Here is a 21010-nt window from a genome sequence, read left to right on the forward strand (position 1 = left end):
GCCTTCCAAAGTTCTAGGATTACAGGTGTGAGACACCATGCCCAGCCCCCAGACTCTTTTAAACATCCAGATCGTGTATGAACTAACTGAGCGAGAACTCACCACCAAGGGGATGCTGCTAGGCTATTCAGGAGGGATCCATCCCCATGACCCAATACCTCCCACCAGGCCCCACCTCCAACATTAGGGATCACGTTGCAATATGACATGTGGAGGGGACAAACATCTCAACTATGTCACTGCCTTAAGTTCTTTCTGGACAAGATGGGCTATAGATTAATAAGAAGAATTAATAAAATTCTACACTTTGTTACAGTAATTGAGGCTAAATGAGATGAATACAAATATCACCCTTATAATTGATAATACATTTTTACTTTCCAAGGGTAGGTAAGAAAGGTTTCTTTAGGACGCCTTTTAAAAATATTGTATATGGTTTTTCTTCTATAAAGGATTAGGTTTCTCCCTGAGTCAATGATTAAACTGATAGCTAAATGCATCTTATCGATATATAGAGCATACATATTGATAGTGAATAATGAGCAATTGACTGTGGACCCACCACATCCTCTAATGCTTCCCGGCGCTTTACACCTACCCAGCTCATGTTTATACCAGTGCCTTTCAGAGCCCTGATAAAGGGGAGGTTTCCTGGAACTCTGCAGGTAAGAGCAGGAAGGAGGTAATTATATCTTCTGCAAGTACTGTTCTCTTGTGTCGGCTTGCTGTGAAGTTGGGATGTGGTGTCTCCACAATGCATCATCATCACCATTGGCTCGATGGCTGATTAGCCACAACAGGGTAATTTTATGGTTTTCCATCTCCCTTTGATGATAAAGAGTCTCCCCAGCTGTTCAAGAGTTATACACCTTCACTGTAGATTAATGCTCCCTGCCGGCTAGTGGAAGCAACATCAAAATAATGGAAACCTCAGTGTATTCTTGTTGTGCTCTGTTTCCCAAGTGGTATATCAAGAGTCGTTCTAGAAATCGCCTTGTTTCTTGGATGATGAAAATCTCCTTTAAAGGCGAAGTTACTAGAATCCATAATAAGAAGCTTTTGAGGGATGGGAGTGAAGTGAACGACAGCTGTAGCTCCCTCCCTCTCTCCCTCCGTCCCTCTCTCCCTCCCTCCCTCTCTCCCTCCCTCCCTCTCTCTCTCCCTCCCTCCCTCCCTCCCTCTCTTCCTCTCTCCCTCCCTCCCTCTCTTCCTCTCTCCCTCCCTCCCTCTCTTCCTCTCTCCATCCCATATGGCCACCACCCCAGCAGGGAGGAGGCCACAGGGAGGAGTCCTGTGGGCTGGAGCTGAGCAAGGCTGCACTCCACGCACTGTGTGTTTCTCTGACATGCCCAAGTGCCCATCACCTGCATGGTGGCCAGCTGATCTCTGTCTGCCACCTGAGCCAGTTTCTGGGGGAAGACAACCCCCTCAGTGTAGATGGAGGTAAATATCACAATGAAATGCCAGACAGGCTGAGAGCGTTAAGCATTACCTGGGAAAGCGGGGTGTACGTGTTAAGATTATTATCAGAAGAAAAGAAAAGGGCACAGAAGGTGGTATTGAGGCGGGAGGAAGGAAAGCAGTGTGTGTGGCTCCCCCAGGCACCAGAGGCATTTTGTTCAAAAAGCAGGATTTGGCTTCAGCTCTCTTCATTTTTCCTCATTTTAGTTTAGTAAGACAGAGCAGTGGGAATTGGCTCAGGTTAAATGTTACAAAGAGGAGTGAACCGATAGCTATCCTTCACATTTTGTAAATGTTGTGTTTGAGGATAAGTAGTAAGAAAATGTGCTTGAAAGTCTCAGAGACCCTGTGATATGATTCTGCTGTTAATGAGGGTAGGGAATTGTCCATGGTTATGGCCGTATTGCCACTGAATGTTTATTCGGTTATTTTTTTGAGACAGGGTCTCGCTCTGTCACCCAGGCTGGAGTGCAGTGGTCTGATCATGGCTCACTACAGCCTCAGCCTTCCAGGCTCATGTGAGCCACTCACCTCAACCTCCCACAAAGCTGGGACCACAGGCGTGCACCACCATGCCTGGTTAATTTTTAAATTGTATGTAGAGATGAGGTCTCCCTACATTGCTCAGGCTAGTCTCAAACTGCTGACTCAAGCAATCCTCCCACCTAGGCCTCCCAAACATTGGGATTACAGGTGTGAGCGACTGAGCCTGGCCCAGATTCTTGTGAGAAAGATTTACATTAGTGCTGTTTGGTTTTAGCCAGCCTGGATGCACTTAGGTGTAAAGTGCCTCACGCTTTCCTGGTTACTGGCTCGTGAGCAGAGTTGTCCGTTCGCTTTCCAAAGGAGCTCAGGATGATGCCTAACATCCCTTAGTTTGTGTAGGAAAAGAACGACTTATGATATTGTAGGAGAATAGAAAAATATTTTCTTTCAAGTTTGTTTAAAGTCTCCATTTAAAATGGGGAATGCGGCCGGGTGCAGTGGCTCACGCAGTAATCCCAACATTTTGGGAGGCCAAGGCAGGCAGATCACCTGAGGTCAGGAGTTTGAAACCACCCTGGCCAACATGGTGAAACCTTGTCTCTACTAAAAATACAAAAGTTAGCTGGGCACAGTGGTGGACACCTGTAATCCCAGCTACTCAGGAGGCTGAGGCAGGAGAATCGCTTGAACTTGGGAGGTGGAGGTTGCAGTGAGCCCAGATCACTCCACTGCACTCCAGACTAGGCGACAGAGCAAGACCCCATCTCAAAAATAAATAAAATAAAATAGGGAATGGTTATCAGAGTCTCCCTTGCCCCATATAAATGTTATTGAAGTTAATTATTAGAAAGGAGATGATGAGAAAATACTTTAATAAAATGCAATGTGCAGGTGCAGCTTATTCTAGGAAGAGTCAAAATACAAAAATCTAAATATACAATGCAGAAAATATAGATAATTACTTATATTACAAGAGAAATTCCTATCTCCCCTAGGATTTTAGTTCAATTTCCATTAAATAATGTGGTTCAAAAGTATGTTTTTGTTGATCCTTTTATGAAGCAAATGGGTGTTTTAGGTAAAGAGAGGCAGGTCAGTGTGTCCGGGGGAATGGCTTAGGAGACGCCTTAGTCCATCTGGGCTGCTTTAGCACAATCCCATCAAACCGGGTAGCTTCCAAACAGCAGAAATGGATTTTTATGCGTTCTGGAGATTGGGAAGTCCAAGATCAAGGCGCTGGCTGAGCCGGGGTCTGGTGAGGCCCCTCTTTGCGGTTCACAGATGGAGCCTTTTTGCTGTGTCCTCACTTGGTGGAAGGGAAGAAGGAGCTCCCTCAGGCCTCTGTGATAAAGGACACTGATTTTGTTTGCCAAGGCTTTGCGCTCATGACCTGATGACCTTCTGAGGCTCTGACTCCTAATACTTCCACCCTGGGGATTAGAATTTACACATGTGAGTTCTTGAAGGGGGCAGCTTCCAACAAGAACACAGCAGAATACGTTTTTTGAAGTTCTATTTGTGATATTTAAACTTGAAGTTTAAATAATTTTAAAATGTTATGCCTGAAGGTATACTAACCCCGCATGTAGGGAATTTTAACTAGAGTTGACTTTTCTTCTATTGCTTAATAAACAGGGGTCAAGGCAAGGAGAAGGAGAAGAAGTAGAAGAAAAAGGAGACCAAACTGCTGTTCGGTTTTAGGCAGCACGTTTTACCTAGAAATATGTTACGGTTCAAAGGCTATGTTTGGACTTGCTGAGAAGACCCAGGGCGAAGACCGATTTGTTAATGTTTCCCTCGAAGCCCTTTGCTGATGCAGCCGTGCTGTGCCCCCCGCATCCTGGGGGGAGCTCTGCAGTGAGGGAGCCCCTGTGGGCCTGGGTTGTCACAGCCTTAGGGAGGAGACACCGTGTGAACCCGAGAGAGGACCCAGGTGATCCTTGGGGCTGGTGGGAGTTCTGTCCATCAAAAGGACATTCTGAGCCCTGGCTGTGCTCCTCCAGCCCTCTCTGGGATAGAGGATCAGGACCGTGAGGCCTCCAGCATGGAGCCATGTCCTGGATGTCACAGCAGAGCCATGCCCTGTACGTCACAGCCCATGTCTGCCCCAAGGACAGGCTTGCCCGGGCTGTGGCCCATTTTCCACCAGAGGGTAGAGTTTTGAGGAGTGGAGGGCTAGGTGATGAGGGCCATTGTTTTTCTGCCTACACACTTGATAAATGGTCCTGTTTCTGCTTGTGAATTCTTTTTAAAATTTTTTGATTTTTACTTCAATTTCTTTCTTTCTTTCTTTCTTTTTTTTTTTGAGATGGAATCTCACTCCTGTCACCCAGGCTGGAGTGCAGTGGCGCGATCTCGGCTCACTGCAACCTCCGCCTCCTGGGTTCAAGCAATTCTCCTGCCTTAGCCTCCCACGTAGCTGGGATTACAGGCATGGGCCACCACAGTCAGCTAATTTTTGTATTTTTAGTAGAGACGGGGTTTCGCCATGTTGGCCGGGCTAGTCTCGAACTCCTGACCTCAGGTGATCCACCCACCTTGGCCTCCCAAAGTGCTGGAATTACAGGCGTGAGCCACTGTGCCCAGCCTTGGTTGTGAATTCTTAGTGTTAGAGTGCTTGTTTCTGTTGAGCCATGCTCAAGTTCTATGAAGCATTTACTTAGGCTGTTAATTATTGATGTCAGTCTCCACAAAAAAGAAAAAAAGTTGGAGAAAAAAGCCATTCCCCTCACACGCAGCCTGAATCTTCCCTTTGTTTTCTGTCAGACTTTAAATGGGGTTATTTGGTTGATGGAGCTATAAACACAGACTTTCAATGACTGAGTCACCCCGTGTCAAACTTCCATGCCTACCTGTCAGAAAAGGTTACCAGGAAGCACAGAACCATGATTCTGCTCCTGGAAGTATTCCATAGGTCCCAACATAAAGAACTTGTACATCTGCAGATTTGATCAAAGCGAGCTTGGGGACTGAACGGTGTGATTCTCGGAGTTTCCTTTTTAATACTTCTTACACCTGTGGAAAGCTGTCACATGCTCTGTTGCGGCTTTTCAAACAGGAAGAAATTAACCGCATTGCCAATCCGTATGTTGTAAGCGATTTGTAAGCTGGGGAAATAATTCGTTACATTCTTTTTAAAAAGGGTTTTTCAAAGTTTGACTGGTAAGCAATGACATCATCATCATCATTGGATAGATACATATCTTTCTTAAAGTTTTTCCTTTTTCAGTACAATAATAAACTTGAGTTTTAGAAAGCATTAGGAATCTTCGTCTGAGCACAAGCTTCCACGCCATCTGAAATCTGCCTGGTGTCTTCCAGCCATCGGTGGCTGCTGCCTGCTGCCTGGTGTGGAGTCAGGGGCTTCTGTTCTGTTAGGAGCTGTGCCTGTTGCCATTTGTCCCGGCACCTCCCCTCCGCATCCTACGCGGTGGCGGGGCTAGGAGGCACCTGCACACCATCGAATGTAGTTGGTTTTATGTTGAGGTTGTTCTGAGAATTTCTTGGTGTCCCTTGAGTTATCCCCACGCCACGTGCCAGACTCCGGAATGGGGAATCACTCATTTTGGAATCACTTATTTGAAGAAGACAAGTATACATTTTGTTTGATCAGCATGAAACCTGCCGAATTAGGACCATATCCCACGATGATGACCCTTGTTAACGCCTCAAAGAAGTTCAGCTCGTTGTTTGCTTGTTTCAGTTGATCTGGGCTTATTGACAGAGACAGCCTCTTTCCAGCACCTTCCTCTCAGTGGCAGTGAAGGGACGCCGCATACTGACATCGGGTGCACACCACTTCGTTCCCGACTTGCTCATATCGTTTTATGTCCTCTCCAATTCAGTGGGGGAGAGTGATAAAGCAGAAAAGTGGGTGATTTTTACGAACAAAGAAATAAACGTCTTAGTTTGGAGTAGCAAGTACGGCAGAAATTCTAGGTTATTTTCTCATGTTTATGGCACTAGTTTCATGGTGATGGTCCATGATAAAATAGAAATTCTCTTTTTATTGCACTTTGCATACTCCAGTTATTCCAAGGTATACTGCAAACTGTAATGATTATAGGGATTGCTACGTATAAAATAACAGCAGTTATTTCCAGATGTATCACCCATGGATAAATTGTGAAAGATACGACAGAGGAGCTCTCCCTACCATCATTCTGCCTGGCAGTTGGGCCACCCTGGATTACCTCGTGGCATCTGCATCTCAGCTCTGCTGAGCCTCCTTCAGAACGCTTTTCTTTAGGAGGGACCTGCTGGCTATTACTGAGGAAGGATCTGCTGGCTGTTCTTGAGGAAGAGTCTGCTGGCTTTGCTCTAGGAGGGATCTGCTGGCTTTTCCTTAGGAAGGATCTGCTGGCTTTTCTTTCTTTACGAAGCGTCTGCTGGCTTTGCTCTAGGAGGGATCTGCTGGCTTTGCTTTAGGAAGGGTCTGCTGGCTTTGCCCGGTGTTCTAGTTTCATGTCACCCTGGAAAAGAACAAAGAGACCTGTTTATGTGTTTGAAGCTTCGTATGTGAATACATGTTATAGGACCGAAGACCCACATATGTAAGAAAGGAGGTGGAAAGAAAATAAGAGTTAGGAGAAGAGAAGTCTAGGGTGGGGTTACTGAGTAGCCAGGAAGGGATGCCCTGAGGGTCTGCGCCGTGCTGAGCGCAGGGCCATGTGTGGAAAGCAAACAGGCACCCAGGATGTCCCATGCAGAGCAGATGCACGATACCCACCTCATGGCCAAATCAGAAGACAAAACTGCCGGCACAGTGAGCCTCCTTCCTGTGTCTAAGCATCTGTGCATCAACCACAGAGATGGTCATTTTTCTAAGAAAGTGAGCCCAGGTTGTCTGTACTTGAAGATTCCCCAGCCGTATTTCCTGTGTGAAGGCAGCTTTTATCTGCTCTCCCTTCTGTGTGTACCTGTGGGGTTTTGTTTGCTTTTCTTACATATTTTAATTTGTGAACTGGCCCATACCCCCCTGTAATATTGAGAAAGGGAGGACACAGCCCGATGGGGCCTGTCCCCAGAGGTCCCAGACCCTCGGTGCCTCCTCCTTCCTGTCGATCCGCTCTCAGACTCTCCCAGTGGCCGGGTGGGGTTGGCTGTGCTGGCGGCCGAGCAGAGCCAGGTTGCGTCCCGTCCTTGGACGTGGCGCTTCACCTGTTGACTGTGGGTTTCTGTGTCTTTTCTTTTTCCTTCAACACACCCTCCCCTTCGAGGCTCTCCTAGAGACTTCATGCCAAGCTTAAGACAGTCCTGGAAGGAAACCTCCGGGAGTTTCTCCATCCTGGGCTGGCTGGCTCCCTTCTCCTTAACGCAATCTTTTCCAAGGCTAGGTAGCCGACGGTGAGTGGCATGGTGAATGTAAGGAGCTGGAGGGCCCGTCTTGTCTGGGAATCTCAGGGCATGCGGATGGTGTGGCCAGATGGCCTCCTGCAGCATGGGAAGCAAGCTCCTTTCTCTTCACACTCATATAATTCAGACTGCGAGATGAACCCTTTCAGAAATGAATGGCAAACATTCAAAGGCATCCCTTGATTCATACCCTGAAGTTATTCAGAGTTAATTTTCCACATTGGATGCTTTCTCTGTAGAAAAGAAAAGTCTTCAAATTCTCCCGACCGTGGGGAAACCTGGAGGAAGGCTGCACTCTGGGCCACAGTGGCAGTGTGGGGTGTGCATGGCGTATGGTGTCTAAGAGAGAGGGAATGTGAGGAAGGTCCCCCACTTTGTGCATCAGCCTTAAAAGCAGAAGAGAACAAGCAGCATCCCGGCAGGGACCCAGAGCCCAGGGCTCCGGGACGGGAATCGCCGGTGCAGGACACAGGACCTCCCGCGGCTCTGGAGTGTCAGCAGCCCATGGAGGGAGACCAGTGAGGCCCAGCCGGCCAATGTGGGTGGAAGAGCACCAGGGGGAAACGGGCGCTCCTGAAAGCCGTGTTGGTGACTCCGGTCCTGAGCTGCTGGGTAAGTAGGATGGCCGCACATGATTGAGTTTCAATGCCTTTCAGAACAGATGAAACATTTAGTTTTAGACATCTCTTGGAGGATTTTTTCTCTTAAAATGTATCTCCATGACTCTTTTTGGTGCATGCAAAGGTGATCATTTCAGTGTTCCAGCCAAATTTTAAAGAAGCTTTTACAGTTTTTGTGAGGGAGGCTGTTGGTATTTGGGTGAGATAAGCCTTTGTCATTGAAGTTGTTTGCACGTTAGGGAGGTTTGTGAAACCAAAAATGTCCTTCACCCCTTGGATTTCTCAAATACCCATGGAGGGCAGCACCATGTCCAGCTTGAAGAGCACAGATCTAATTGTGTCTGATAATAGTGAAGGCTTATTGAACAGCAATCGTGTGCAGGTCTGTTCTCAGTATTGACTATTGACCATCCCAAACCTGTAATGTCAGTTTACTGCTGTTCTCCCTGCTGGACGGATGCGGAAACCAAGGCTCAGAGAGATGCAGGCACCCAGGGCTGAATCCAACCAGGCTGCTGCAGACTCATGTGCCGCACCGTTCCATGCTCCCCTCTCAGCACGTTCCATGTGATTGCCATGCCATTCCACGCTCCCCTCTCAGCACATTCCATGTGATTGCCATGCCGTTCCACGCTCCCCTCTCAGCACATTCCATGTGATTGCCATGCCGTTCCATGCTCTCCTCTCAGTGTGTTCCGTGTGATCTGTGCTCTTAGTCATACGGCCGTCCCTGTTCCAAGACCCTAGCAGACCCCTGAAATGGCTGGTAGTGGGGAACCCTAGGTGTACAGTGCTTTTTCCTGTGTGCAGTACATATGATAAAGTGTAACTTATACATTAGATGCAGTACGAGCTTAACGCAGTAATGACTAATAAAATAGACCACCTGTAACAAAAGACTGGACCAAAGGTTCTGTGAACGTGGTCTCTCTCTCCCTGTCTCCCAGTATCTTGTTGTATTCACCTGTTTTTAGACTGTGGCTGACCTCAGGTAACTGAAACTGTGGAAAGCGAAACTGGATAAGGCAGGACTGCCATATGTATGTTGTGTGTGTGTGTGTGTGTGTGTGTGTGTGTGTGTGTGTGTGTGGTTTTCAAAATACACCTTAATCCTGAAAGGTCAGATCTTGTTTCCTCAGGTTATTGATTTGCCGTTTTTTTGGACAGTTCCTCCTCGCCCTCCCCGTCTCCCAGGTGGACCTGTGTGGGGATCACTCAGTCGAATCCCTCCCCAGGTGCCTCTGTGTGCGCCTTGTGAGGAGCTCTGGCAGCTGCTGCAGCCACTGTAAGAAATCACAGCCCCCCGTCTTTGTTTTTCTCCTGTGTTAACATGGTACAAATCAGTATAGTCAGAAGCTTTGAAGGCACCAGATAGTGTTCCCTTAGTCCTTTTGCCTAATGGTGATATCGAAGCCAACAAGCTTCCTGAAAGTTATGAGCTTTCAGGCCACGTGCAGACCTCAAGAGCCCTTGGTTGACTCTCAGCTCTGCCATTTATACCTTTTTAATTTGGGGCTGGTCACCCAACTTTCTGTGTTTGTTACCCCATCTGTACAATAAGGAGGAGCGTAGGAGTCACCTCCCAGGCTCACAGTCAGTGTGAGAAGGAGAATGCCATCCAGGTAGCCCAGGGCCTGCACCGAGCAGACACCTTAGGTGCCACCTACAATGAACCTGGTCCTCTGGGATCCTGTCCTGAAATGGTACCTGGCCTGCCTGGTCTTGCCCACGACTGCATCCCTTCTATGCCCTGGCCCGAGTGTGTCCTGCCCTGGCCCTGTAGTCACCTTTCTTAGGTGTGGTTCTCAGCCAGGTCCTCGGGCATTGCTCACAGATCCCCGTGTCCTCCTGTGTGAGGTCATCACCTGCGCTGAGCTCTCAAGGCTCTCATCAGTCCAGCCTCTGCTCATGTCCCTGGGCCAGGCCGCGAAGGACAGGGATGAGGACTGGGATTTGTTCCTGACTTACCAGAGGTGCCACTTTGGCCAGGTTCCTTAACAGACCTCTCTGAGCCCAGTTTCCCATCTTTAATCGTTGTTTTCCTGCCCAGTTCATGCTTTTCCCCACATATTCTTGGTGGATATAATAGTATTCTGTAGACGTTAACACACAACACACATACGGCAATGTCATGACAGCCTCCCTGCCTCACAAGGTTGTTCAGCGCCGTGCTGCGGGCTGTGACTGTTCATGTCTAGGTGGCAGGAGGATGGTGTGGTGCCGGCACCGTCATGCATTTGGAGACGCTCTTAGCGTGTCAGCAGGAGTGCCCGGGTGTCGGTGTTTAGGTGGCAGGAGGACGGTGTGGTGCCGGCACCGTCATGCATGTGAGGACGCTCTTAGCGTGTCAGCAGGAGTGCCCGGGTGTCGGTGTTTAGGTGGCAGGAGGACGGTGTGGTGCCGGCACCGTCATGCATGTGAGGACGCTCTTAGCGTGTCAGCAGGAGTGCCCGGGTGTCGGTGTTTAGGTGGCAGGAGGATGGTGTGGTGCCGGCACCGTCATGCATGTGGAGGCACTCTTAGCGTGTCAGCAGGAGTGCCTGGGTGTCGGTGTTTAGGTGGCAGGGGGATGGTGTGGTGCCAGCACTGTCATACGTGTGGAGACGCTCTTAGCATGTCAGCAGGAGTGCCCGGGTGTCGGTGTTGCTCTTGCCGTAATTATTAGTGCTCATTTGGCAAAACCCACTTTTTTCCACTTAAGTCCTGACCCGAGGGTCTCACGGGAAGGGAGGGCCGTCTTAAAGCTCCAGCTTCCATGCAGAGCTTAGGATGCAGTGGTCAGGCGATGGGTGCTAATTTGGGGCCTTCTTTACCTCTGGACCAAGTGCTGATGTGGGTCAATATCTACTAGGAAATCTGATTAATAACAAGCTGATTAATAACAAGGAATTTATTCCTCAAAGAAAAGGATTTTGATGAACTTTCTGGTAATTTTGTTCCTTTGTATTATGTGATAAGCCTTTAAAATCCTGCATTCTATAATAAATGTGTGGAATCTTAAAATAAGTTTTGCAAAAGCTTAGAGTTGAATTAAGTTCATTTTGAGACTTCTTCAAAGAGCTGTAATTGCAGGAGCACCAAAAGGTTTCCACGCTTGTCGGGTGCTTTAAAACATTAGGCAGTGCCGTAGCATGGACCTGAAGGCCCTGGCCCACTTGAGCACTTGCCAGTCACCTTGGGAAGTCACTGAGAGCTTTGGCTAGTGGGTGTGGGGCTGTGTGTGTGTGTGTGTGTGTGTGTGTGTGTGCGTGCGCGCGCGCATGCGTGCATGTGTGGTGCATGTTTGTGTTTCTAAAGGAAACCTTTGGTGAAACAGAAGCTACCCACTGCTGTGCAAATGGTCATAGCTCGTACTCTTCAGACGAAGGCCGGTTGAGGCCAAGAAGAGGGAGGAGCTGAGGGGATGTGACCTGTTCCTGTGGCTCCACGTCGGCATCACCTTTTTAAGTCATTTGTAGCGCTCCGTTGACTCATACATCTTTGAAGAGGGTAGTGAGTGAATAACAGGTAAGCAGCCATCAGAGGTAGTCATTTTCTTTTTTCTTTTTGATTTGCATTTTCCAGAGTTTTTTTTTTTTTTTTTGAGACGGAATCTCGCAAGGGTGCCCAGGCTGGAGCGCAGTGGCACGATCTCCGCTCACTGCAAGCTCCGCCTTCCGGGTTCACGCCATTCTCCTGCCTCAGCCTCCCGAGTAGCTGGGACTACAGGCACCCACCACCACGCCCGGCTAATTTTTTTTTGTATTTTCAGTAGAGACGGGGTTTCACCGTGTTCGCTAGGATGGTCTCGATCTCCTGACCTTGTGATCCGCCCGCCTTGGCCTCCCAAAGTGCTGGGATTACAGGCGTGAGCCACTGCGCCCGGCATCTTCCAGAGTTTTTGATGTGCAAGTTTGCATGTTAGTCTGAAACTGTTCTAACTTGCTGGTGGAAAACACATACGGACTGAAAAGGCAGGATAATTACCTTGCTGAAATTCTTTTCTCACCTTTTATGAAAGAGAAAGCTATTTTCTTGAGGAGTCAAGTTCCTATCCCAGCAAGGAAAAACTGATGACAGATTAGGGATGTAGCCACAGGCCTGGGACCAGCTGGCTAGCTGAACTCTCTGGAGTGTCTTTTGGAGGCCGTGGCCTTGTGACCACAGAGATGAACACTTATTTCAAAGCACAGGATCTTGACACTCAAGAGAGCAGATCTCTTGTGCAAAGTAGGAGCGTCTTCCAGCCCAAGGGCAGGGCTTGGAAAGAGACTGCAGAGGCGTCCAGGAAGCAGTGCTCAGTTTTGTGAATACTGCCGCTTATAATTCAGCAGCTTCCCACACTTTTACAGCATGTGCCGCAGCGACACGGGCTGCAGGGGACCCCAGCATGAGTGAGGGACGGGACTTTCTTCTTTCCCTTCTATCAGGGCGTTGACCGCCACGGCCCTGGGCTCAGGCAGCCTGGGTCTGGTCTTATTTATTGTGCGTTCACCGTGTTGGGCCTCCCCAGTGTGGAGCATCGTGACACAGGGCCCTGGCTGCCGGAGCCTCGATGTGACGTCCTCCCACGTGGATGTCCCCAGCCGACACGGAGCACTCCTGCCCACTCTCGGGGACTCTTGCCTGTTGTTAAAGGTGGAAAAGGTAGAGAAACAAGAAGGAATTCTGAGCGGTTCAGTCAGACATGTGTAAAGCAAAAAGTTGGCTTTTCAGTTTCAGAATTTAAGCATGCGACGTATTCGATATTTTCAGCCAGTGACACTGAGCAGCACAAACCACAATTTAGTTTGCACAAAACAGCAAAATACAAGACATGCCAAACACATGTGTCCTCATTCCTGCTAGTTTTTTGTTTTGTTTCATTTTTAATTCTAGCAGTAACATGGATCCACACTACCCCCTCACTCTGTGGCCCTGGGCCTAATCCAGCCTGCCGCCTACTTGTGTAAATAAAGTTCTATAGGATCCTGGCTGCTACCCTTTGGTTATATGTTGCCTGTAGCCACTTTAGGGCTACAGTGACAGAGCTGAATAGCTCAGAAGCCTGACCTGGCCCACAAAACTGAAAATACTTGTTATTGAACCCCTTATAGAGAAAGCCTGATGCCTGCTCAGGGTGGTGAGAACTTTGACTTCTATCTTTGAGATTTTTAAAGTTCTAAGGGAGAAGTTAGTGACTTCTCTATTGCTGTAATTCTTCACCCACTTAGGCCTCAACTCACTGGACATTTTACCCAGGTGGAACTTTGATGAAGAACAAGTCAACAAACTTTCCTTTGAAGGCTCCTTAGCTTGACTTCCAAAATAGATGCGATGAATGAAGAAGCAATTGTCACACAAGTGTGAGAAGCAGCCGGTACACATTTGACGGGTGGACAAACTTCCTAGTTGTTAGGAAACGCAGATTAAAAGCGAAGACATACCCTGTGAGGTCGGCTTGGGAAAGGGATCAGCACGGTCACTCTCACAGTTACGGCTGGGATCCAGTGTAACGTACCTTCTAGGAAGACAGTTTGGGAAATGTGTCTGTCTTTCGGCCCAGCAATTATAGCTCTAAGCACTTATCCTAAAGTGTGCCAAGAAGTCTGTCTCCAGGGTACTTATTGCTTCATTGTATGAATCAATTGTGTGAAAAATTAGAAACAACTGAAGTGTCATACACAGGAATTGGATTAAAAAATTATGGAAATTCACACGATAGAATTCTGTGTAGCCTTTGGAAAGAATTATATCTGTTTGATATGGAAAGTTACCCAGGATATATTTTAAGTTTAAAAAAAAAAAAGCAAGTTGCAGAATAACGTTAATAGCCTGATCACATTTTTGTAAGTCATAATTACGATTGTATTATACACACCAGTGTATGCATAGAAAAGACCTGGAAAGCTGCGTATCAATCACTTATTAACAATAGTTACCATCTGCAGGTGGGAGTATGAGAGACTTCTACTTTTCTAAAGTTTGAAACTTTTTAATGGGCATATGTGACTGTGTTTACGGTGTAAAGTAATACAGCTTAATGTGAGACAGTAATACAGCTTAACGTGAGACTTCACAGAGGCAAGAGGCTTCTTGTGTTTTACTCAGAGGAGAACTCCTTTAATGCCCACTTAGGGCTGTTTATTATTTTGTTAACAAAACTTGTTAGATCTAAGTGTGTGTGCTTTTCACGGTGGCTGAGAGAGGAGAGAAGCCAGTGCAGACAGGGACGCACACAGAAGCAGAAGGAGTGGACAGCCATCCACAGGGCTGCTGACTGAATGTTCATAAAAGCAAACCCTATTCAGGCCTATTCAACACGCAGGAACCGGCTCTCTCCCCCAAGAGGAGTGTGAGTGTGATGCTGTCCTAACGGTGTTGAAATGGGTCATAACTGGCCTGTGCTCAGTGAAGCAGGCAAAAGGGGGATGATGCACCTCAAAGTAAATTCTAGGCAAAAGGCCCAAAATAACTAAAAAGAGACCAATGTTGAAACAGGACATCAAAAAATATCTTAAGGCAAATGAAAATGGAGCCACAATATACCAGAACTATGGGATGCAGCAAAAGCAGTTCTAAGAGGGAATTTAATAGGAATAAATGCCTATGTTAAGAAAAAAAGAAAGATCTCAAATAATCAACTCAACTTTATACGTCAGGGACTAGAGGCAAGAACAAACTAAGCCCAAAGTTAGCAGAAGGAAGGAAATAACAAAGCCCAGAGCAGAAATATATGAAATAGAGATGAGAAAAGCAATTGAACTATCAAAACTAAGAGCTGCTTTTCGAAAAGATAAACAAGTTGACAAGCCTTTAGTGAGGCTAAGAAAAGTGAAAAAACACAAGCAGTATCAGAAATAAGAGACAGTATAAATGGTTCCACAGAAATACAAAGGATCATAAGAGACTACTGTGAACAATCATGCATAAACAAATTGGATAACCTAGAAGAAATAGAGAAAACATACAACCTACCAAGACTGAATAAAGAATAGAAAATCTGAATAAATCAATAATGAGTAAAGACATTAAATCAGTAATCAAAAATCTCCCAAGAAAGAAAAGCCCAGGACCTGATGGCTTCACTGCTGAATTCTGTGAAACATTTTAAGAAGAATTAATGTTTAGTGGAGTATTTAGGGTTTTCTATATTAGGATCATGTTGTCTGCAAACACTTTTTCCTTTCTGATCTGGATGCCTTTTGCCTTTGCTTTCTTTTTCTTGCCTAATTCCTCTAGTTAGAACTTCCAGTTATTATGGTAGATAAAAGTGGCAAAAGTGGGCATCCTTGTCTTGTTCCTGATATTATAAGAAAAGCTTACAACTTTTCAGATGTTAGTTGTTGGCTAACACACATGCCATATATGTCTTTTTATTTTGTTGAGGTAAATTACTTCTATATCTAATTTATTTAGAGTTTTTATCATGAAAAGATGTTGAATTTTGAATTTCTTTTGAAAAGAATGTTTGAATTTATTTTGAAAAGATGTTGAAAAGAATTTCTTTTCAAATTCTTTCAACAAAATTAAGAAGAGGGAACACTTCCAAACTTGTTTTATGAGACCAGCATTAGTCTGATGTTAAAGCCTGACAAAGACACTACTAAAAGAGAAAATTACAGGCTAGAATATCTGATGAAAGTAGGTGCAAGTCCTCGATAAAATATTAGCAAACCAAATATAGCAGCACAGTAAAAGGATTATATACCATTATTAAGGGAGTTTTGTCCCTCAGATACAAGGATGGTTCAATATACCCAAGTCAGTAAATGTGATACACCACATTAACAAAATGGACAAAAACCATACAAGCATCTCAGTAGAGGCAGAAAATGCATTTGACAAAATTCAACATCTTTTCATGATAAAAACTCTAAATACATTAGATATAGAAGTAATTTACCTAAACAAAATAAAAGACATATGGCGTGTGTGTTAGCCAAAAACTAACATCTGAAAAGTTGTAAGCTTTTCTTATGATATCAGGAATAAGACAAGGATGCCCACGCTTGCCACTTTTATCTACCATAATAACTGGAAGTTCTAACTAGAGGAATTGGGCAAGAAAAAGAAATAAAAGGCAAAAGGCATCCAGATCAGAAAGGAGAAAGTGTTGTAGACAACATGATCCTAATATAGAAAACCCTAAATACTCCACTAACACATTGTTAGAATCAGTAAACAAATTCAGTAAAGTTGCAGGATACAAAATCTGCATACAAGAATCAGTTGCATTTCTGTATACTGACAATGAAATATCCAAGAAAGAAATTAAGAAAACAGTTCCATTTACAACAGCATCAAAAAGGTAAATTTCTTAGGAGTAACTTTTACCAAGGCAGTGAAAGATCTGTACACTGAAAACTATAAAACATTGATGAAAGAAATTGAAGAAGATGCAAACCAATGGAAAGATGTTCAGTGTTCATGGATGGGAAGAATTAATATTGTTAAAATGTCTATACCACCCAAAATGATCTACAGATTCAATGCAATCCCCATCAAAATTCTAATGGCATTTATCCATAGAAACAGAAAAAAAGTCCTGAAATTTTTATGGAACCCCAAAATACCTTGAATAAGTAAAGCGACTTTGAGAAAGAAGAACAAAGCCCAAGACATTACATTTCCTAATTTCTTATCATAAGACTGTTGTAATAGAAACAGGATAGTATGACATTACAAACTGAATATAGACCAAAGGAACAGAATAGAAAGCTCAGAAATAAACCTACATGTGTATGGTCAACTAACCTTTGAGAAAGATACCAAGAATACACAATAGGAAAAAGATAGTCTCTTCAGTAAATGGTATAGGTTGTGTATCCGTGTTCTCAAAATTTGAAATCCTGAATGCTCCAAAATCTGAAACATTTTGAGCATGAATATGATGCCACAAGTGGAAAATTTTACACCTAATCTCATGTGGTGGGTTATAGTCAAAATGCAGGCCCATGACACACAGTTTATTAAGCATTCCCAATGGGAAAATAATCCTCCCACCCCCTTCAGCTGTAGGGTATGTTTTCTGCACACACTCCCACGAAGAGTAAGAAAATGTCATGTGTGCAGGCTGGATGTGCCAATGGCAGGTTCCCCGCAGTGTTCCACGTGGCCAAGACCTATGTGTGTTACTCACCATGTTTTTTGCTTATTCTTTGCATTTCTATATACTGACAGTGAACTATCCAAGAAAGAAATCAGGAAAACAGTTCCATTTACAAATCAAAAAGAATAAAATTTTTAGGAATAACTTTTTACCAAGCCAGTGAAACATCTGTACACTGAGAACTATAAACCATTGATAAAAGAAATTGAAGAAGATGCAAACAAATGGAAAAATGTTCGGTGTTCATGGATGGGGAAGAATTGTGTTCTTATGTGGTGTAAAGATAGTGTTGAAAATGTCAAAAAGGTCAGCAGATACCCCTGTAAGTAATAGTGATACGAAAAAAAGGAAGCATTTGTATTTATCTATAGCACAGAAAGTCATGCTGTCGGAGAAACTGGACAGTGATGTAAGTGTGAAACAGAAGAGTACCATGTTGGAATGATCACCATATATGAGTTGAAGAAATAGAAGGATAAAAACGTTGAAGTTCTGTGCTGAAAGTAATGAACAGACGTTAATGAAAAATAGGAAAACACTGTATAAAGCAAAAAATGAAGATCTTAATTGTGTATTGAAAGAGTGGATTCATCAGCATTGCAGTGAGCACCTGCCATTTAATGGAATACTGCTCATGAAACAAGCAAAGATCTATCACGATGAACCGAAAATTGAAGGGAACTATGAACATTCAACAGCCTGGTTGCAGAAATGTAAGAAAAGACACAGCATTAAATTTTAAAAGATGTGTGGTGATAAAACATCTGCTAATCACGAAGCAGTGAAGAAATTTATTGGCATGCTTGCCAAGCTCAAAACTGTTGAAAATCTCATCCCAGAACGAGTCTGTATTGCTGATGAAACATCACCGTTTTGGTGTTATTGCCCTGGAAAGACACCAACTTCAGCTGATAATAGAGCCCCTACAGGAATTAAGGATGTAAAGGAGAGAACAACTGTGTTAGGATGTGCTAAAGCAGCAGGCACATGAAGTGCAAACCTGGCTGTGATAGCAAAATTTTGTGCTCTTACTGTTTTCAAGGAGTGACTTTCTTACTATTCCATTATTCTAACAAAATGGCATGGATCACCAGGAAAATCTTTTCTAGTTGATTTTACAAATATTTTATACCAATAGCTCATACTCACTTCTAGGAAGCTGTACTGGACAACAACTGTGAGATTTTGTTACTCCTTGACAACTGCTCTGTTCATCCTCCAGCTGAAATTCTCATCAAAAAGGATTTCTGTGTCATGTACTTTCCCCTAAATGTGACTTTATTAATTCAGCATTTGACCAGGGTGTATTAGTCCATTCTCATGCTGCTAATAAAGACATACCTGAGACTGGGTAATTTACAAAGGAAAAGGGTTTAACTCACAGTTCCACATTGCTGGGGAGACCTCAGGACACTTAATATCATGGTAGAACACAAAGAAGAAGCAGGCGCCTTCTTCACAGAGTGGCAGGACGGAATGAGTGCAAGCAGGGGAAATAAGAGATGCTGATAAAACCATTAGATCTCATGAGACTCACTCATTCTCACAAGAGCAGCATGGGAGAAATTGTCCCCATGATTCAATTATCTCCACCTGGTCCAGCCCTTCACATGTGGGAGCTGTGGGGATTATAATCCAGGGTGAGATTTGGGTGGGGATACAGCCAAACCATATCATTCTGCCCCTTCCCCATCCCAGATCTCATGTCCTCACATTTCAAAACACAATCATGACCTTCCAACAGTCCTCCAAAGTCTTATTCCAGCATTAACCCAAAAGTCCAAGTCCAGAGTCTTATCTGAGACAAGGCAAGTCCCTTCTGCCTATGCATCTGTAAAATCAAAAGAAATTTTGTTACTTCCTAGATATAATGGTGGTACAGGCATTGGGTAAATACACTCATTGCAAATTGGAGACATTGGCCAAAACAAAGGGGCTACAGGCCCCAGGCAAGTTGAAAGTCCAATAGGGCAGTCATTAAACCTTAAAGTTCCAAAATGATCTCCTTTGACTCCATGTCTCACATCCAGGTCATGCTGATGCAAGAGGTGGGCTCCCAGATTCCTTGGCCAGCTCTGCCACTGTGGCTTCACAGGGTACACCCCTCTGGCTGCTTTCATGGGCTGGCATTGAGTGTCTGCAGCTTTTCCAGGCACACAGTACAAGCTGTTGGTGGATCTACCATTCTTGGGTCTGGAGGACGGTGACCCTCTTCTCACAGTTTCACTAGGCTGTCCTCCAGTGGGGCACTGTGTGTGGGGGCTCCAACCCCACACTTCCTTTATGCACTGCCCTAAAAGAGGTTCTTCATAAGGGCTCTGCCCCTGCAGCAAACTTCTGCCTGGACAGCCAGACATTTTCATACATCCTCTGAAATCTAGGCAGAGGTTTCCAAACCTCAATTCTTGACTTCTTTTCACCCACAGGCTCAGTACCATGTGGAAGCACCAAAGCTTGGGGCTTATACCCTCTGAAGCAATGGCCTGAGCTATACCTTGGCCCCTTTTAGTCACAACTGGAGCAGAAGCAGCTGGGATGCAGGGCAGCATGTCCTAAGGCTGCGTAGAGCAAGGGGGCCCTAGACCTGGCCTGTGAAACCATTTTTTTCTCCTAGACCTCTGGGCTGTGATGGGAGCAGCTTCCGTGAAGGTCTCTGACATGCCTCAGAGAAATTTTCTCCATTGTGTTGGTGATTAACGTTTGACTTCTTGTTACTTATACAAATTTCTGCAGCAGGCTTGAATTTCTCCCCAGAAAATGTTTTTTTCTTTTCTGTCACATAGTCAGACTGCAAATTTTCCAAACTTTTATGCTCTGCTTCCTCTTGAATGCACTTCCACTTAGAAATTTCTTCTGCCACATACCCTAAATCATCTCTCTGAAGTTCAAAGTTCCACAGATCTCTCAGGTGGGGGCAAAATGCCACCAGTTTATTTGCTAAAGCATAGCAAGTGACCATTACTCCAGTTCCCAACAAGTTCCTCATCTCCATCTCAGACCACCTCAGTCTGGACTTTATTGTCCGTATCACTGTAAGCATTTTGGTCAAAGCCATTCAACAAGTCTGTAGGAAGTTTCAAACTGCTACATCTTTTTTGTCTTGTGAGCCCTCCAAGTCTCTAGGAAGTTCCACACTTTTCCACATTTTCCGATCTTCTGAGCCCTCCAAACTGTTCCAACCTCTGCCTGTTACCTAGTTCTAATGTCACTTTCACATTATCGAGTATGTTTATGACAGTGCCCCACTCTCTGCAATACCAATTTACTGTATTAGTCTGTTCTCGTGTTGCTAATAAAAGACATAGCTGAGACTGGGTAATTTATAAAGAAAAAGGGGTTCAATGGACTTACAGTTCCACATGGCTGGGGAGGCCTCACAATCATGGTGGAAGGTGAAGGAGGAGCAAAGGCACATCTTACACAGCATCAGGCAAGAGAGCGTGTGCAGGGGAACTGCCCTTTATGAAACCATCAGATCTCATGAGACTTATTCACTGTCATGAGAACAGCATGGGAAAAACCTGTCCCCATGATTCCATCACCTCCCACCACGCCCGTCCTCCGACCAAATTACAATTTAACATGAGATTTGGGTGAGAACACCAAGCCAGACCTTATCAGTATTGGCCTTGGCAATGATCTTTTGGATAAGACACAAAAGCACAGGCAGCAAAAGCAAAAATAAACAAATGAGAGTGCATCAGATTTAAAAGTTTCTGCACAGCAAAAGAAACATTGGCAAAATGAAAAGGCAGTGCACGGAGTGGAAGAAACCGTACATCCAATAAGGGGTTAATATCCAAACTACATAAAGAACTCATACAACTCAACAGCAAGCAAACAGAATAACCCAGTTTAAAAATGAGCAAAGGACCTGAATAGACATTTTTCTAAAGAAGACATATAGATATCCAATAGGCACATGAAAAGGTGCTCAACGTCACTAACCATCGGAAAAATGGAAATCAAAACCACAATGAGACATCACCTCACACCTTTTAGGATGACCAGTATGAAA

General features: G+C 44.9%; 1 protein-coding gene across 9 annotated transcripts in view; it reads left to right on the top strand.

The window, feature by feature from the left end:
* EIPR1 (EARP complex and GARP complex interacting protein 1) overlaps positions 1 to 21010 on the top strand; it is a 174350-nt gene that overhangs the window by 117483 nt on the left and 35857 nt on the right. The window contains exon 1 of one of the 9 annotated variants that reach the window (XM_045369874.3): positions 3765 to 3880. The exons of the other annotated variants lie outside the window; for them this stretch is intronic. The gene's annotated coding sequence lies outside the window, so the exon portion shown is untranslated. Of the gene's footprint in view, positions 1 to 3764; positions 3881 to 21010 lie in introns of those variants that run through there. 9 annotated transcript variants of the gene reach the window in all.

This window comes from Macaca fascicularis, chromosome 13 (assembly GCF_037993035.2).
Source record: "Macaca fascicularis isolate 582-1 chromosome 13, T2T-MFA8v1.1".
Taxonomy (NCBI): Eukaryota; Metazoa; Chordata; class Mammalia; order Primates; family Cercopithecidae; genus Macaca; species Macaca fascicularis.